The sequence below is a fragment of the Rhodamnia argentea genome, chromosome 9 (assembly GCF_020921035.1).
Source record: "Rhodamnia argentea isolate NSW1041297 chromosome 9, ASM2092103v1, whole genome shotgun sequence".
NCBI classification, from domain to species: domain Eukaryota; kingdom Viridiplantae; phylum Streptophyta; class Magnoliopsida; order Myrtales; family Myrtaceae; genus Rhodamnia; species Rhodamnia argentea.
In genome coordinates this window covers 10,328,702-10,345,350 of record NC_063158.1, presented here as the reverse complement: position 1 = coordinate 10,345,350, position 16,649 = coordinate 10,328,702, and positions in this window count along the sequence as shown.

Genomic DNA, 16,649 nt, shown 5'->3' with positions numbered 1-16,649 from the left:
AACACATGGCGTAGTGCCTCCAAGTCATGTCTTGTCGCTACGGGGTTCGGGCACTTTCACATTTATCTCAATTTAGGATCAGAATCACCCAATCTGAAATCGAATGTTCAATCGAACATAACTGAAGTAGCTTTTCATGACCAACTTATAATTGATGCGGGATTAGCTTACCCCAGTCCGTAATCCTTCCACGACATCTTGCACAGTCAAAGGTGACGAGTCCATGGCCGGCACGTATTGGATACGATAGTTCAATTGAAAATCTATTCTTAAACGAATTCTTGTCGGCACCAAGCTCACCATCGATTTAGGAACCAATCCCTTGTCGATTACAGGCCAACTCGGGGTTGATTCCTAGTCAACGCATGCTTGAACAAGATCGACCCATGTTAGACTTGAATTCATCCCAAGCTCGAGGCTACCACATAAATGGCGCCTCAACGGCGTGCACCCTTAGATGATATGAAGGCATGGCCGCTTGTAGACAGTGAGCATTGGAATTAACCGTGACTTGTCCTTGAATAGACAAATCGTGAACTATTTGCATCCCCGACGGTCTACGGTTTCGAAGCGCAACTCGTCTGTACCAATCCTTAGATGGACCCTAAAATTTAGGGTGTTACAACTCTCTCCCTTATAAAATTTCATCCTCGTAATTTACGACATACTTAGTCACTAGAATAAGTGTGGGTACTCTTGCCTCATTACTTGCTCACTTTCCCATGTAGCTTCTTACGTACCGTGGTACTGCCATAGGACCTTTACTAAGGGAATGGTCTTATTTTGTAAGATTTCCTCTTTTCTATCCACGATTCGCACCAGCTTTTCAACATATGTTGTTCTATCATCTATCTCAATCATGTCGGGATCGAGCATATGCGTCGGATTGGGCTCATATTTTCTTAACATTGAGAAGTTAAACACGTCATGAATATTAGCAAGTCGGGGTGGTAAACCCAATATGTATGCCAATTTCCCGGCTCTTTCTAGAAGTTCAAATGGTCCTACGTACTTTGGGCTCAATGTTCCTTTCTTTCCAAAGTGGGATATGCCTTTCATAGGCGATACCTTAACGAACACATGATCACCTACCCGAAATTCTAATGGTTGATGCCGTTTATCGACATAACTTTTCCGTCGGCTTTGGGATGTTCGTAGGTCATTCATAATAGTCAATATCACTTTTGTAGTAACTTGTATTAATTCTAGGCCTATGAGTCTCTTTTCCCTGTCTTCGTCCCAATAGACTGGAGTTCTACAAGCCTTTCCATATAATGCATGAAAGGGAGTCATTCCTATACTTTGCTAGTAAGTGTTATTATAGGCAAATTTTTCCATGTGAAGATGCTCGTCCCAGTTTCCTTTCAAATGTAGGACGCATGCTTGTAACATATCTTCCAATGTCCGGATAGTTTTTTCTGATTAGCCATCACTTTGCGGATGATATGCTATACTAAATTGGAGCTTAGTTCCTAAGGCTGTCTGAAGACATCACTCAAAAGTGTCTGTATATCTAGGATCACGATCTGATATGACCACGATTGGAACTCTGTGTAAATGGACTATCTACTTAACGTATAAATTTGCGTATCTTTCAAGTGGATAATTCTTTCGATCTGTTAGGAAATGAGCCGACTTTGTTAGTCAATCAACTATTACCCATATAGAGTCATTTCCTATCTGTGTTTTTGGCAATCCTAGAATGAAATCTATCGTAACATGTTTCCATTTCCATTATGGTATGTTGAGTGGCTGTAATAATCCTCCTGATTTACAGTGCTGTACTTTTACTTACTGGCATGTCAGACACTTAGCTACGTACCTTGAGAAATCCGCCTTCATTCCACTCCACCAATGATGTTGTCAGAGATTCTAATACATTTTGGTACTACCTGGATGAATATTGTAATAACTATGATGTGCTTCTGATAGGATCTTCTCCTTAAGTTTGTCCTCATTTGGCACACATAGTCATCCTCGAAACATGAGGATACCATCATCCATCACTTGGAATTCGGACTCCTTTCCTTCTTCGACTCTTTTCTGAGTCTTCATTAATTCCACATCTGATAGCTGGGAAGATTTGATTCTCTATCTTATATTCGATTCGATTCGTAATGTAGCGAATAGGCTACGTAAATTTTCTTCCTCTCTTTCCAACTTGAACCTCGACTATCGAGCTTCGGCAAGTAATGTCCATTCATGAACCATTATGGTTGCAATGGTGGACTTGCGGCTAAGGGCAACAACAACTTTATTCACCTTTCCGGGACGATAGATAATATTGCAGTCATAGTCCTTGAGTAATTCCATCCATCGCCGTTGCCGCATGTTCAATTCTTTCCGGGAAAATAAATACTTGAGACTTTGATGATCGGTGTATATATCAAAATTTTCCCCATATAAATAGTGTCTCTAGATTTTCGTGGCAAAAATAATGGCAGCGAGTTCCAAGTCGTGACCTGGATAGTTAAGCTCATATTGCTTGAGTTGCCTTGATGCATAAGCTACGATCCTATTGTGCTGCATTAGGACATGGCCTAGTCTTTTATGTGAAGCATCGCTATAAACAACAAAACCACATGTTCCCGATGGTATCATCAAGACATGTGTGGTTGTCGATTTTCGCTTGAGTTCTTGGAAACTCCGTTCGCATTTCTCCATCCACTCGAACTTAACATCCTTTTTTATCAATCGCGTCAAGGGGGTGGCAATACTAGAAAATTTTTGCACAAATCTTCGATAATACCCCGCTAATCCCAAGAAACTGCGAACTTCAGTAATTGTCGTTGGCCTAGGCCAATTTACCACTGCCTCCACTTTAGTCGGATCAACTTATAAGCCTTCACCCGACACTACATGGCTTGGGAATATTACGCGGCTCACCCAAAATTCACAATTATTGAATTTGGCATAAAGCTTATTTTCTCGTAGCGTCTGCAAAGCCGTATGTAAATGTCGTGCGTGTTCTTCTTTATTCTTCGAATATACCAATATATCATCTATAAATAAAATAATAAAATGGTCGAGAAATGCCTTAAATACCCTATTTATTAAATCCATAAAAGCTGCCAGTGCATTCGTTAATCCAAATGGCATCATCGTAAATTCATAATGGTCGTAACGAGTCTTGAAGGCCGTTTTCGGAATATCCTGAAGCTTAATTCTCAACCGATGGTATCCCGACCTTAAATCAATCTTAAAAAATACCGAGGCCCCCTGTAGTTGATCAAATAGATCATCAATCATTGGTAAAGGATACTTGTTCTTAATAGTCATTTGATTTAATTGTATGCAGCCGATGCAAAGATGCAACGACCCATCTTTCTTTTTCACAAATAATACCGGTGCACCCCATGGCGATGTACCGGGTCGTATAAAACCTTTATCAAGCAATTCTTGCAACCGCACTCTTAACTCTTTTAGTTCGGATGGAACCATTTTATAAGGGACTTTGGAAATTGGTTACGTACCTAGGGCTAGTTTAATAGTAAATTCGATTTCTCTCTCCGGAAGCAATCTTGATAATTCTTTTGGAGATACAACTAGAAATTCTTGTACCACTGGAATATCCTCCAGTTTAGGTTCTTCTTGTGACTTGTCCTCTATTGCTGCTATATACCACGACATCCAACACCAAGGAGTTTAGTGGTCTCTATTGCCAAAATTATGAGTGTCGTACACCCACCTTCTTTTCCTACAAACTCATAACTTGGGGATTCTAGAGGATTAAAATAGATCACCTTCCGGTAGCAATCTACTTTGGCTCGTTGTTGTTGGAGCCAATCCATTCCGATTATGATATCAAAGTTATACATGTCTAAGACAATCAAGTCTATCTTTCCTTCTTGACTGCCTATATCAATTTTACATTCCTTGCACACTAAAGTGGTTAGCATTTCCTTCTTTAGTGGTGTGGAGACCTTCAAGACTACCTAAAGTGGTTTAACTTCTAACCCAACCAAATTCATAAATTGCTGAGATATAAAAGAGTGGGTGGCACCAGTATCAAATAGGAAATGTGCAGCACAATTATTAATAAAGACCGTACCAGTGACAACGGCCTTGGAATTCTCAGCATCTTCTTGCGTAACCGCATAAATCTACCCTTGAGCTAGTGGTCTTGAGTATTTCCTTGTGGTGTTACTTGTTGTGGCCGTTGCCTTGCTTGCGATTGCTGTTGTGGACAATCTCTCATTAAATGACCCCGTTGTCCACATTGAAAACGAGCTCCAATGCGCACTCTACAAGGAGCATTACCATGTCGTCTCCCATAATAACGTCAAGTCTCACCGTTTAGTCATTTCCTCCTTTTTCTTGAAGTTGGGGGTTGTTTTCCCTTATACCTTTTATCGCGGCCCAAAATTCGCGGAAGGACTCGTTCCTGGTTTGAAGTAGAAGTCGTATGCTCCATCATATACTTTTCTATCATCTGCGCTCGAGCATATAACTCATTGTAATCTCGCAGATTTAATAGCACAACTTGGTCCTTGATGTTAGGACGCAATCCTTCTTGGAACCATTTAGTTTTGGCTACTGGTTCCTCCATCAATCTCGATGCATATCTTGACAATTTAACGAATTTAACCTCGTATCGATCCACTCTCATATCACTTTACAGTAATCGCATGAATTCCATCACTTTCTTATTGCGGACGCTTTCCAAAAAATATTTATCATAGAAAGCTTTAATGAAGGCACCCTAGGTTATCTCAATGCCCGTTGGAAAGATAGTTCCTTTAGTAGCTTTCCACAAATAATTTGCGTTACTCTATAACTAGTATTCTACCGGTGCTACACGATCAACTTCTGAACACTTCAAAAATGAAAATATCTTTTCTAGTTCATCAATCCACAACTCCGCCTCATCGGGATTTTCAGTTCTAGCAAATTTAGCGGGTTTCAATTTCAGAAATTGCTCAATTAAATCCTTCATATGACATCCGTCCCGACTAGGTCCATTTTCGGACGTCGAAGTGTTACCATAGGCATTAAGCGCTCGCTGATGAGCCTGCTGCCCTATGAGGTTGCCAATTTGAGTTAAGCTTTGCGGAATTCCATCCGATCGAGGGTCCTAATTTGGTGGTCTTCTAGGAGTACCCATCTTATTCTATAGTCGAAAGTAGAATGAGGAAAGGTTATATACAACTCCTACCAAAGTTAGTATCAGTTCAAAACAACAGCAGTAAGGGTTAAAAACTAACAATCACATGCACATGGTTTTTTCCTATTTTCTAAACCCCGTAACTCCAGTGCACCTTATCACTCCAAGTATAACCCCGCTTTGATACCAAATCGGCTGTGGCACCCCCGACCCGACCGAACCCCAAATGCTACATCAAAGATGCATTGTTCTTCATGTGCAATGACTCATTATCACTTGGAGCCGAAGCCAACACCTAGGCATCGCGTTCTAAGCGTACCAACCTCAATTCGTCACTTAAATTTGTATTTGATACTTCAATTCATACGAAAGTGATATTTTGATTATCTAATACCCTACGATTATGGTAGTAAGAAAAACACACAAGACAAGCGCAAACGTATTTATATATACGATACAAGCCTATCACTTCTTACTATATATCTAAATTACATTACCTATTTTAGTATATGCTTCTATATATATATCTGACATCGGTATGGGCAAGGCTATGCCTATCTCCTCCAGTGGCGTGGATACTCGAAAATTGCCAATAAAAAAGTCTTCCTTTCCTCCATCTTCATCAAAAACTCGGGTCCCTCCATTGCTTTCTTACATATGATGCGGCCACCCACCACCATTGAAGCCCGGTGGTCCATCGAATTCTCTTATCGAGCCAATGAGATCTTCACCAAGTAACAAGTACCACGCCACATATCGATGAGGGAGCTAATGATCTAGTCCCTCTTCTACATATGGGGTTGTGAGGTAGTGGCAAAAGGTAGTATCGCCCTATATGTCTACAACTTTCATATGCGTAACTTCCATCGACATAATGAGACCAAAGCGAGGAGGTGAGATAGTGACCATACCTACAAGTTTGAAAATTTAAGGGTAAGAACAACTTCTCGATAAGCGAAGATCCAAACAAATGTTAAGAAGTTAGCTAATATAAAACCCATGAGACATGCAATTGAAAGATAAATTGGCAAGAACACTTCCCCATCATTTCGGTTCTATAAGCAATTGTAGGCAAGCATGCAATTCTCAACTTTTCATTTTCATCCCATACTCTTTGCACGCTTACCTATCTTTTCTCGATGAGGCATCTCGACGTGCATCTTACAAATATACTGAGGCATCCCGTAGGGCAACCCATTTATGACTCAAGAAGTTACTCCTGCCGTTCCATTAGATTTGTCCCATATCAAATCTCATGGCCAAGATGCACTTGCTTACCCATGAATGAGGCATATCATGTGATATACTATCCGCACATTGCCATAAGCGGTAAGACATGAAAAGAGCATGCAAGCTACAATAATTTTCTCATGCAAGCACATAAGTCGACACTAGCCTTCGCCCTAACAAAAGTTTAGAAATTCAGTTACTTTTGTGATCACAATTAGCTAAAGATAAGAGAAAAATAGTAGAGAGAGATGGCAGTGGCGTGGTGCTAGCGGTGACTTGAAGTGGCGGCAAGATCGAATGGCCAGAAAGTGAGAGATAGAGAGAGTAGAGAGGGAGGCGTGAGGTGAAAGGGGTTTAGGGCCAAAAATGGAGTCTTGGTTGCTATTTATAGCCTTCTTTGGCTTCTTCCCCAAGCTATCATCCTCGAAAACAGTGATTTGATTTATAAATATCTTACTTGAAAATCATGTTCTTGAAATATATTTATCGTAAACCGTGCAAAGATCTTGAAATATCTTTCTCAAAATAAGTACAAAGATTTAGAAATATCATTCTCAAAAACTGTGCAAATATCATTCTCGAAAATTGTGTAAAGATGTTTCTCGAAATTTGTGCTTTAACTTTTCAAAGATATAGAAATATATTTCTTGAAAGTCATGTTTTATCTTTTCAAGGATTTTGTAATCTTTTTATAAAGTCGTGTTTTGACCGATCGAAGATTTGGCCCTCATTATGGAGGATTCTATAATCTACTTAGAAAGTCGTGTTTGACTAAGTCAAAGATATTGAAATGTTCATAGAATGACGTGCTTGACTTTTTAAAGATTTTGTAATAATTACAAAAGATTTTCTAATTATTACAGAAGATTTCGATTTGACTATTCGGAGATTTTGTCATCATTACGGAAGATTTTGTTTGACCCAGTAAAAAATTCTGTAATGATTGTAGAATATTTGGTTTGACTTTTCAAGGATTATGTAATCTTTGCAGAAGATTAAGTTTAACTTTTCAAAGATTCTATAATGATTACAGTTGACCAAGTCAAAGATTTTGTAATGATGATAGAAGATTTCATTTGACCAGGTCAAAGATTTTCTAATAATTATTGTAATCTTTTTTGTAACTCGTGCCTATAAAATGTTAGAAAATCCTAGTGCCACATGTCGCTAAGAGGAAAATTTGTGCAGTTGCTATCAAAGTCGTAGGTGACAATTGGATTGAGGGCTAGATCGAGTTTCTTGATCTCTAATCACGGCCAGTTCACAATCGAGCCTTGACAAAGGTGCGGCCAGATTTGCTTTAGTACACAACCGAATGTGCCACACGGCATGGCCGGACACGTGGCGTGGTGACTCCCGGTCATGTCCCGTGGCTATCGGGGTCAGGCACTTTCACGTTTATCTCAATTTAAGATCGGTATCACTCAATCCGAAATCGAATGTTCAATTGAACATAACTAAAGTAGCTTTTCATGACCAACTTATAATTGATGTAGGATTAGCTTATCCCGGTCTGTAATCCTTCTACGACATACTGCACGATCAAGGGTGATCAGTCCATGGCCGACACATGTTGGATACGGTAGTTCAATTGAAAATATGTTCTTAGACGAATTCATGTCGGCACCAAGCTCACCATCGATTTAGGAACCAATCCCTAGTCGATTACGAGCTAACTCGGGGTTGATTCGTAGTCAACACATGCCCGAACAAGATCGACCCATGTTAGACTTGAGTTGATCCCAAGCTCGAGGCTAGCACATAAATGGCGCCTCAACCGGGTGCACCCTTAGATGACATCAAGGCGTGGTCGCTTGTAGGCAGTGAGCATTGGAATTAACTATGACTTGCGCTTGAATGGACAAATCGTGAACTATTTCCATCCCCGATGGTTTGTGGTTTTGAACCGCAACTCGATTGTCGCCGATCCTTAGATGGACCCTAAAATTTGGAGTGTTACAAAAATAATTGAATTTGTATATGACATTTATAGTAAATTTTTGCAAAGAAGTTTGAAATCCCTTGGGCAAGTATTGTTACTAAGAATCAGTAATAACAAGTCATCACAATTCGTGATGCATCCAGAGTTATACTCCATAAAATAAAAACAAGCGGGTAATATAATCGAATTAATATTCAACCTCTAGAATTTCATGGGCCATTCACACTCTGCACTTCAAATTTTCAATGTCGTAATAAACTAGATGTAGCAAGTAGTGTTCCCGTCTACGAATATTTTCTTTGTGGTGTCACATCCGCATTGATTAACACCAAAACAAAGTTGGGAAAAACAAAGGTATCTGTCTCTTTTCTTCTGGAAATGGTTTTTGCTAATACTATACTTGTTTTTTTCTACTTGGACTTTGGTTTCTTTTTATTTATTTATTCATTACTACGATGAATTTTCTTGCGTATAATTATATTAAGAGCAAAAAAAAAAGGGGACTCGGGTTCTCTCTCTAGGAAACGAAGGGGGGACTAAGATACAAAGAAAAATACGTGGCTGTGAGGATTCATTGCTTCTTTTCCACAAAGAGACAATCCCACATTCAATGGAATCCTCCCGAAGCCGAATATGCTGTTCTTGTCCGATTTTGGCTGATTTATACGTTTCTTGTTGTCGAATATAATGAATCCTACGCAGCAGTTGGAATATCGTTCACTTGACAGATTTATAATTTTTTTTCCTAAAAAAAATAACTTGTATCACTCATAAAAATGAATCAACAAAAATATATTTTACCATTCTTGAAAAAATTTACACATAAATTTCTATTGATAATAAAAATATTATTTATTATTTAAATAATACATAATATTATTTTAAGAAAAATATTATTCAAGCATGAAGAAATTAATGATATTTTTTTATCTTTCGAATTGTTTTGCCGTATCGATTGCTCAGATCATTCTCCTTGGATCCTGTTCATTGATTATTATTTGTAATGCATGTAACTTGGCAATTGCCCGACAGGGAGTAGAATGGACTTTCTCTTTCAACCAATAGGAGTGCAACGGAGCATGGGAACTTTAAACTAATTACAGAGTAAATATCTCGGGAAAAGTACATTAGAAGTGCCATAACTTTTGTACGGTATTCACTTGAATGCCATAACTTTCAAAACGTTCACTTAAGTGCCATAACTTTCAAAAATCGTTCACTTGAGTGCCATGTTGACGTGGATGCCAAAAAAGCTGATGTGGCACGCCGAAAAGCTGACTTAGCTCGTCGGAAAGATGACGTGGCATGCCGGAAAGCTGATGTGGCACGTCGGAAAAATTGCTGTAACACTCAAGTAAACGATTTTGCTCCGACGTGACACTTAAGTGAATGATTTTTGAAATTTATGGCACATAAGTGAACGTTTTGAAAGTTATGGCACTTAAGTGAACTTCGTACACAAGTTATGGCATTCATGGTGTACTTATCCCAAATATCTCCTTAAAATGAAATTTTTGGCCAACAGGAGTGTAACGTAGCATGGGGAATAATATGGCATTTAAAAAAAAAATTGATGCACTGTAAATATCTCATTAAAATGAAATAACAAATTCAAGTGTGACTAATCTCAAGATGTTGTTCAAGTTGCAAGTGGACAAGCCAAGGTTTTCGTGCCCCAACCGGTTGTGCAGATGGCCGAGATGATCCCCAAACTTGCTGTGTCTTGGTCCCCTAAGATTTGTCTAGGGTTTTCTATGATATTCTAGAATATTCCCGAGAGCGGGTAAGTCGGTTATTATCCCCTCTCTCTAGAAGTTTCCTAATGAATGTCGGCAATTGAGGAAACGGGAGGTGCGATCGTAAACGTTAGATGAGATAGAGATCTATGGTTGTAATTCAAGGTCCCCTACTATATAAAGGGGAGTCCTCTTTGTCATTTGATTATCCACAAAACGAATATCACAAAACATTCCTCCCCAAAGTCTCTCTCTTTAGAACTCTCTCTCTCTCTCTCTCTCCCTCTCTCTATGATGATCTAGGTGAAATATAGAGAAAAAGGCTTAGCTCGGGTGCTCCAACGATACAAAGGAAACCTGAGTTGCCCCGCCGGTCGATCCCAAACTCTAGGCTCGTGACAAGTGGTATCGGAGCGACGTAGAGACGAGCTGTTCGTGAGGTTGACGAGCATCAAGCTGGTCGAGGCAATGTCAAACTCGGGGTAACCGACCCCATGACATCAACCCTACCAACATTGGGGTAACCGACCCCAAAACAGCTACATCAACTCGGAGGACAAGTTCAAACATCCTCCTCTGCAGCCGTACACGATTTGCAAAGGCGGCCATTGGACTCAGCAATGTCCAAAGAGAAACAATGGAAAGACTCTATACTCTATCGTCGTCAAGGATAATGGTGGCGAGGAGAAAAAAGAAGAAGAACCAAAGGTTGCGTGACTTGGTGGCGTAGCTCAACTCAACACGTGTGAACTCAATCACCTTCAAAGAAATCCTCAAGGGCGTCAACGCTAAACTTCATGGAAGTCAAGGTACACGGCAAGACGTTCGTTGCCTTGGTTGATACAGGGGCGACAAACCTAATCCTCTCGAGTGAAGCCGCTAAGTGGTTGGGACTTCGCGTAGAACCTACTAAACATTTCTTCAAGTCGCTCAATTCAAAGAACAGCCAACTAAAGGCATTGTTAGAGGCGTTGAGATTCAAGTCGGCGGTTGGAAAAGAAAGCTTGTTTCGACATAATTCCGCTCGATGATTATGATCTCCTATTGGGTATGGGCTTCTTTGATAGGGCTAGTGCAATGGTTGATCCGAGAATAAAGTCGATAATCATCAACGATCCTAAATGCCCCTCGATCATAACAATGTTCAAAGGGATGGAAGAGACAAAGAACATCAACACGATTTAACTCGTGGAGAGAAAGACAAGTATTGAGACATTGCTTGAGTCAAGCACGAAGAACAGACCTTTGGAGAAGCCAAAGGAAGAGTGGGAGCTGCCTACGTAAACACAAAACACTTTGTCGATCAATATGTTGTTCCCAAAGGTAGAAGACATTGATGCGGTCAAGACAAAGAACGAGCCGCCGATGGCTCATGAAGCGGTCCAAGCAACGATAAAACCTCAAGTCCCAAAGCTGAAGAAGAAGCACTCTTGTGGACGACACAACAAAAACCAGAAGAAACGGACGATTTAGGAGAAAGATGTGGGTGGCCAAAAGAAAAATTTCGCTGCGAAGAAACACCTTGAGCCGAGAGCACAGAGGACAGCGCTCAAATGGGTGGAGGAAAATGATACGGGCCAAGATTTTCATGCCCTAACCAATCATGCAGATGGCCGAGATGATCCCCAAAACTTGATGTATCTTGGTCCCTTAGGGTTTGTCTAGGGTTTTCTATGATGTTCTAGAATATTCCCGAGGAGGGTAAATCGATAATTATCCCCTTTCTCTAGAAGTTTCCTAATGAATGTCAGTAGTTAGGGAAATGGGAGGTACGATCCTAGCCGTTATATGAGATAGAGATCTATGGTTGTAATTCAAGACCTCCTACTATATAAAGGGGCATCATCTTTGTCATTTGATCATCCACAAAACGAATATCACAAAGCATTCCTCCCCAGAGTCTCTCTCTCTCTCTCTCTCTCTCTCTCTCTCTCTCTCTCTTATGAAGATCCAGGTGAAATATAGAGAAAAGGCTTAGCTCGAGCGCTCTAATGATATAAAGGAAGCCTGAGTCGCCGTGCGGGTTGATCCCAAACGCTAGGCCCGTAACAAGCATATTCATAACTCCTTACTCAAGTTTTGAGTGCCGAATCGCCGTAGTTACACATTCTAGAAGTCACAATCATGAGAACAAAATAGCAAGTGAAGTCCAGGTGATAGCGAAAAAGAAAAGTTACTTAGCTTCGTTTATTTGGCAAGAAAATGAATAATATGGAAAAAACGATCACATCCATTACTTATAAAAATGAATTAACGAAAAATATCTCCGTATTTCTATTAGGAAATCAACGACAATCCGAACAATAGCGAATTATCGCAGTGAAATAAAGAAATCTCCCCTCTTGTGCAAACCTAACAGGAAACGATATAATAGAGATATATATCTAACAAAATATATAAATACCAAGCACCCACAAACACAAGGGAATTTTTACATGAAAAATCTCCCCAATGTGAGGAGATAAAAAATCACGAGACCGGAGCCCACCCAAAAACTTCACTATCAATGAATTGGGTAGACAATGTTCTTCTCTAGTTAATATTAGAGGTACAAAGTAGAAAATACATCAAGAACACCATTCTTGGCAATACATGTGAATTCGTAAGATATCAACGATAAATCTCACCAAAACGCAAGTTTAGATCTACCCATGAAAAATCTGATGAAAGAAGATCTAGATGAAAATCAAACCGATCAGATTCGAGAGCAATCGGACCACGAATCGACCTCTGATGTAAGCTTGATGAAAACCGAATGGTACCCTCTTTTCAGATTTTCTTCTCTCTTTCTTTCTTGCTTCTATGTCTTGATAAAAAGAACATCTTTTGTGGCTACGATTTAAAAGATAGTGAGAAACCCTATTTCTCCATATGTATCATCATACGAGCTCAAGCCTATGGGCTTGCACTTCATTGGGCTTTCTTCACATGGAAGTGAACACAGCCAACACTTTCAAGTAAATGGTTAGACATAAATTGTTATAGATATTGGGAGTATTTTTTCATTAACTAATTATTTCAAGTGATACAAGTGATCTAACCAAGCAAAATCTTGATTAGCTTTTTTTTTTTTTACGGTACCTTCTAAGTGGGACTTTAACATATGATTATCATAATTACTGTAGCGGTCACCATTAAGATGGGATTTCGATTTCTTTAGTATCCTCTATTTAGAAATAAACTCTACCTTACGACGTGAGTTGAAATTCGAGTGAGGGATCCGTGTATGCGATTTACTAACAATATGTGAAATCAGATTTATACAATGCATACACTTAATCCACGAATATAACTACATCCCTTACAATTGTCAAATCAATCCATTGGATCACCAAGGTCCACCCTTGTGTCGGCCTTCTTAGATGTTTTACTTATGTCTGCATTTGATTAATTAGCAACAGAGGCGAATAAAAAAAATAAAAAATAGTTCAGTACGAGAGCACTGCGCACACCGATGTACCCTCGCTGCAAACATTCACGTGCCGTTAATAAGTTATGAATTGAAGCGGATAATTAAGGAAAAAAGTTCATGTTTTGCATTTGGTGATTTCGTACGAACAATTTTCAGATCCAGGCATTAACAAATCCAAAAAATTCTTAATTAGCATGAAACTGAGAATGGGGACGTTGATCTCAAGCCTAATGATAGAGTAAACAAAAACTCAAATAGTTGCGTTCATTATAAGAATTTGCCTCACAAGTGCTCTTAAACACACTTAGTTTTCTAATTATGAAAATAAATCTTCAATTTTGAAAATATTAACTTTCTTGCTACGTGCTCAATTAAATCATCTTTTGAAATATTAAAAATTTCTATACCTCTTTATGCTTTTTAAATTAGTAATAATAAATTGTGAAAATCTCAAATAAGGTTCTGAAGTGGACCTTCTTTCAAATAAAGGATTGAAATGCTCTTATTTTATCAAATAAGAGCTTGAAGTGGATCTTGTTTCAAATAAGAGCTTGAAGTAGCTATGTCATTCTCAAAAAAAGGTCCGACCTCACTGGCTGCTCAATGACATTGTCGTTCTTTACTTTTTTGATTTTTTTCCTTTTTTCTTTTCTTTTCCCATTTCTTTCTTTTCCTTTGTTGTTGCTTGTGAGGGCCCGATGACTCACCCAGGGGAGGTTGGGCCTCACTTGGGCGAGGGTCTAGGCGAGCGCACTCTCAACGGCCATAGAAGAGGCAACCTCGCCTTGCCCTCTCTAGTGGCCGTTAGCGCCCGAGATCGGCCACCGGTGAAAAAGGAGGGAGAAAACAAAAAAAAAAAAAAAAAAGAAAGAAAATGATGAAAATTTTTCAGAAAACATAAATGACGAAGATGCCCTTGACCGGCCACAAGTTTTGGCCAGCCACAGAGATGAGGCCCTTCTTTAAGACCGACATGGACAATTTAGGCTCATGTTTGAAACAATATCTATGTCAAGCCTTTATTTGAAACATTCCCTCGTAAATATGAGCCTTTTGACATTCTTGCAAACGTGATTTACTCTCCTGTAGAAGATATCAGTTGGTAGCATCGTAGTGTTTTAATCGTACTTAGGTATAATATGTATTAACCGATGCGTAAGATGGGTCAGTGAATGTGAGGCGCTTACTTAAATGTACACATGCCATGCGCCATATAATTCACTTTAAATTTTTTGGACTAGGTTCAGCATATTTTGCCTGTTGCATTCATCTCTCTCTCTCTCTCTTTCTTTCTTTTTTCGGTCGGATTCTAGTAATATGTCGTCAAAAGTGTGGTGAACTAGTTGGTGGCATGTTTTGGAAGAAGGCATTTAATTTGGAGACCTCATTAATTGGGACAACATGTGATGGCATACTAAATTGCACGATCCACAGAGTTGACGTCACTCGTGAGGACTAAAATAATAGGATCCTAAAACAAAAAATCAGGAAATATTAGATAAAAGAGGATCCGCAGGCTTTATTCGAAACGTACCTGCCCAGTTGTGGACTAAATGAATATATGTACAACTCTAAAATTGAAAGGCTCCATATGGATTGTTTATCAAATAATTTGCATGCATGCCAAGCGCTAAATTAAAACGATACATTCACATTGCAAACTTTTCTTTTTTTAATAAGTAAATTGAAGACGAGAGAGAAAAACTAAATGTTAAGCCGGCTTATAGACGGAACCCACTCGAACCCACAAGATGGATTTCAGCATTTATTTATTTATTTTTTTGGGTCGAAAGAATTTCAGCACTTAGACGAGTTCGTTTTTGACATCATTCAACAAATGCACTAAAGAGGTCTAACGGTTTAAGTTTTTAAAAATATTTATCAGTGGTCTCATAAAATCTCACATGGCGTCGAAACAAGAGGTCTTGAGTCAAATCTTTCTAGTCCTTACTTGCTTCCATAATGAATTATTTTCACGCTTAGTATCAAGCATGGAGAGGGACTAATAGAATATTTAAATCTTAAGCCACACATTCCTCTAACAGCTTCACATGGTATCAGATAAGGAAGTCTTGAATTAAAATCTTTATAGACATTTATTCATCTCTCTAATTACATTTTTTCATAGACGTGTTAGAATACTTAGATATTAAACAACACATTCATCTAATAACATAAAATTTTAAAATAATCAATAGTGATCTCACAAGATATCACCTTTTATGTACCTCACAGGAAGTTATGTAAACTATTCCTACACTCTCATGATCCGATCGATCCTGTCGTGGACGTCGGGGTCTGCAAAATCGACACAATGATTAATCCCAAGGGAGGGACTACTTGACAAAAATAATTTATCCTTAACAGAGACAACGATGTCACTGATTGGAGTAAAGTGATGTGGAGGTACGTGGTTTTGCCTTCATTCTCGTTGATGTCCATTTCACTGAATAAGGAGTAGTATTAATTTTAACATCTTCCGCCCAGGTAGAAAAATAAATAAATATATAAATCAATAAGGCCTTTCGGTCTATTTTTGAGAAAAATGAACTTAGATTGTTGCGACACGACGAAATGTGGAATTGAGTAGTGAAATGTGCTAAAATTGAAAGGAACCCAATGTAAAGTGGACGTAATTGTTTTCTTGTTTCGTATTTGGTTCAGCCGTATTTGAGTTTGTTGCTACCGAGCGGTCTTGCAATAAAAGACTCTTGAGTGCGTTGATGGTTAGTTGGCTTAGAATTTAAAGCGGATATGTTTCTCGATCTTAATGTTGCGGGTGTAATTTAAAAACAAAGAATGCTTTCCTGACAGACCGACAAGACTATCAGTTATTTCCGATCATAGATCCATATACCATCACCGCGTATTTTGCATAAGACACTCATTAATTAGAATATCATGAGCTCAAAAATAATGACAAGATTGTCGGCTGTCGAGCTAAGCGGCTTCCTTCAAAAAAATAATTAATCGGCTCTACCTGCTAGATTACTTGGCTATGACAATCCATTGGGCCCACATGTGTACTTTTTTTGTCATGAGTTTTTTTTATGTACTATTAATAAGTTACAACTTAACCACAGGAACTGTCCATATTGTACGAAATAAGCGATCGAATAATAAAATAGACAGAACAAAAAATTAAATCGGACACCAGATACACGAGGTTCGGTCGTAGAGACCTACATCCACAAGAAGAGCAACAACGAATTCCACTATAAAATA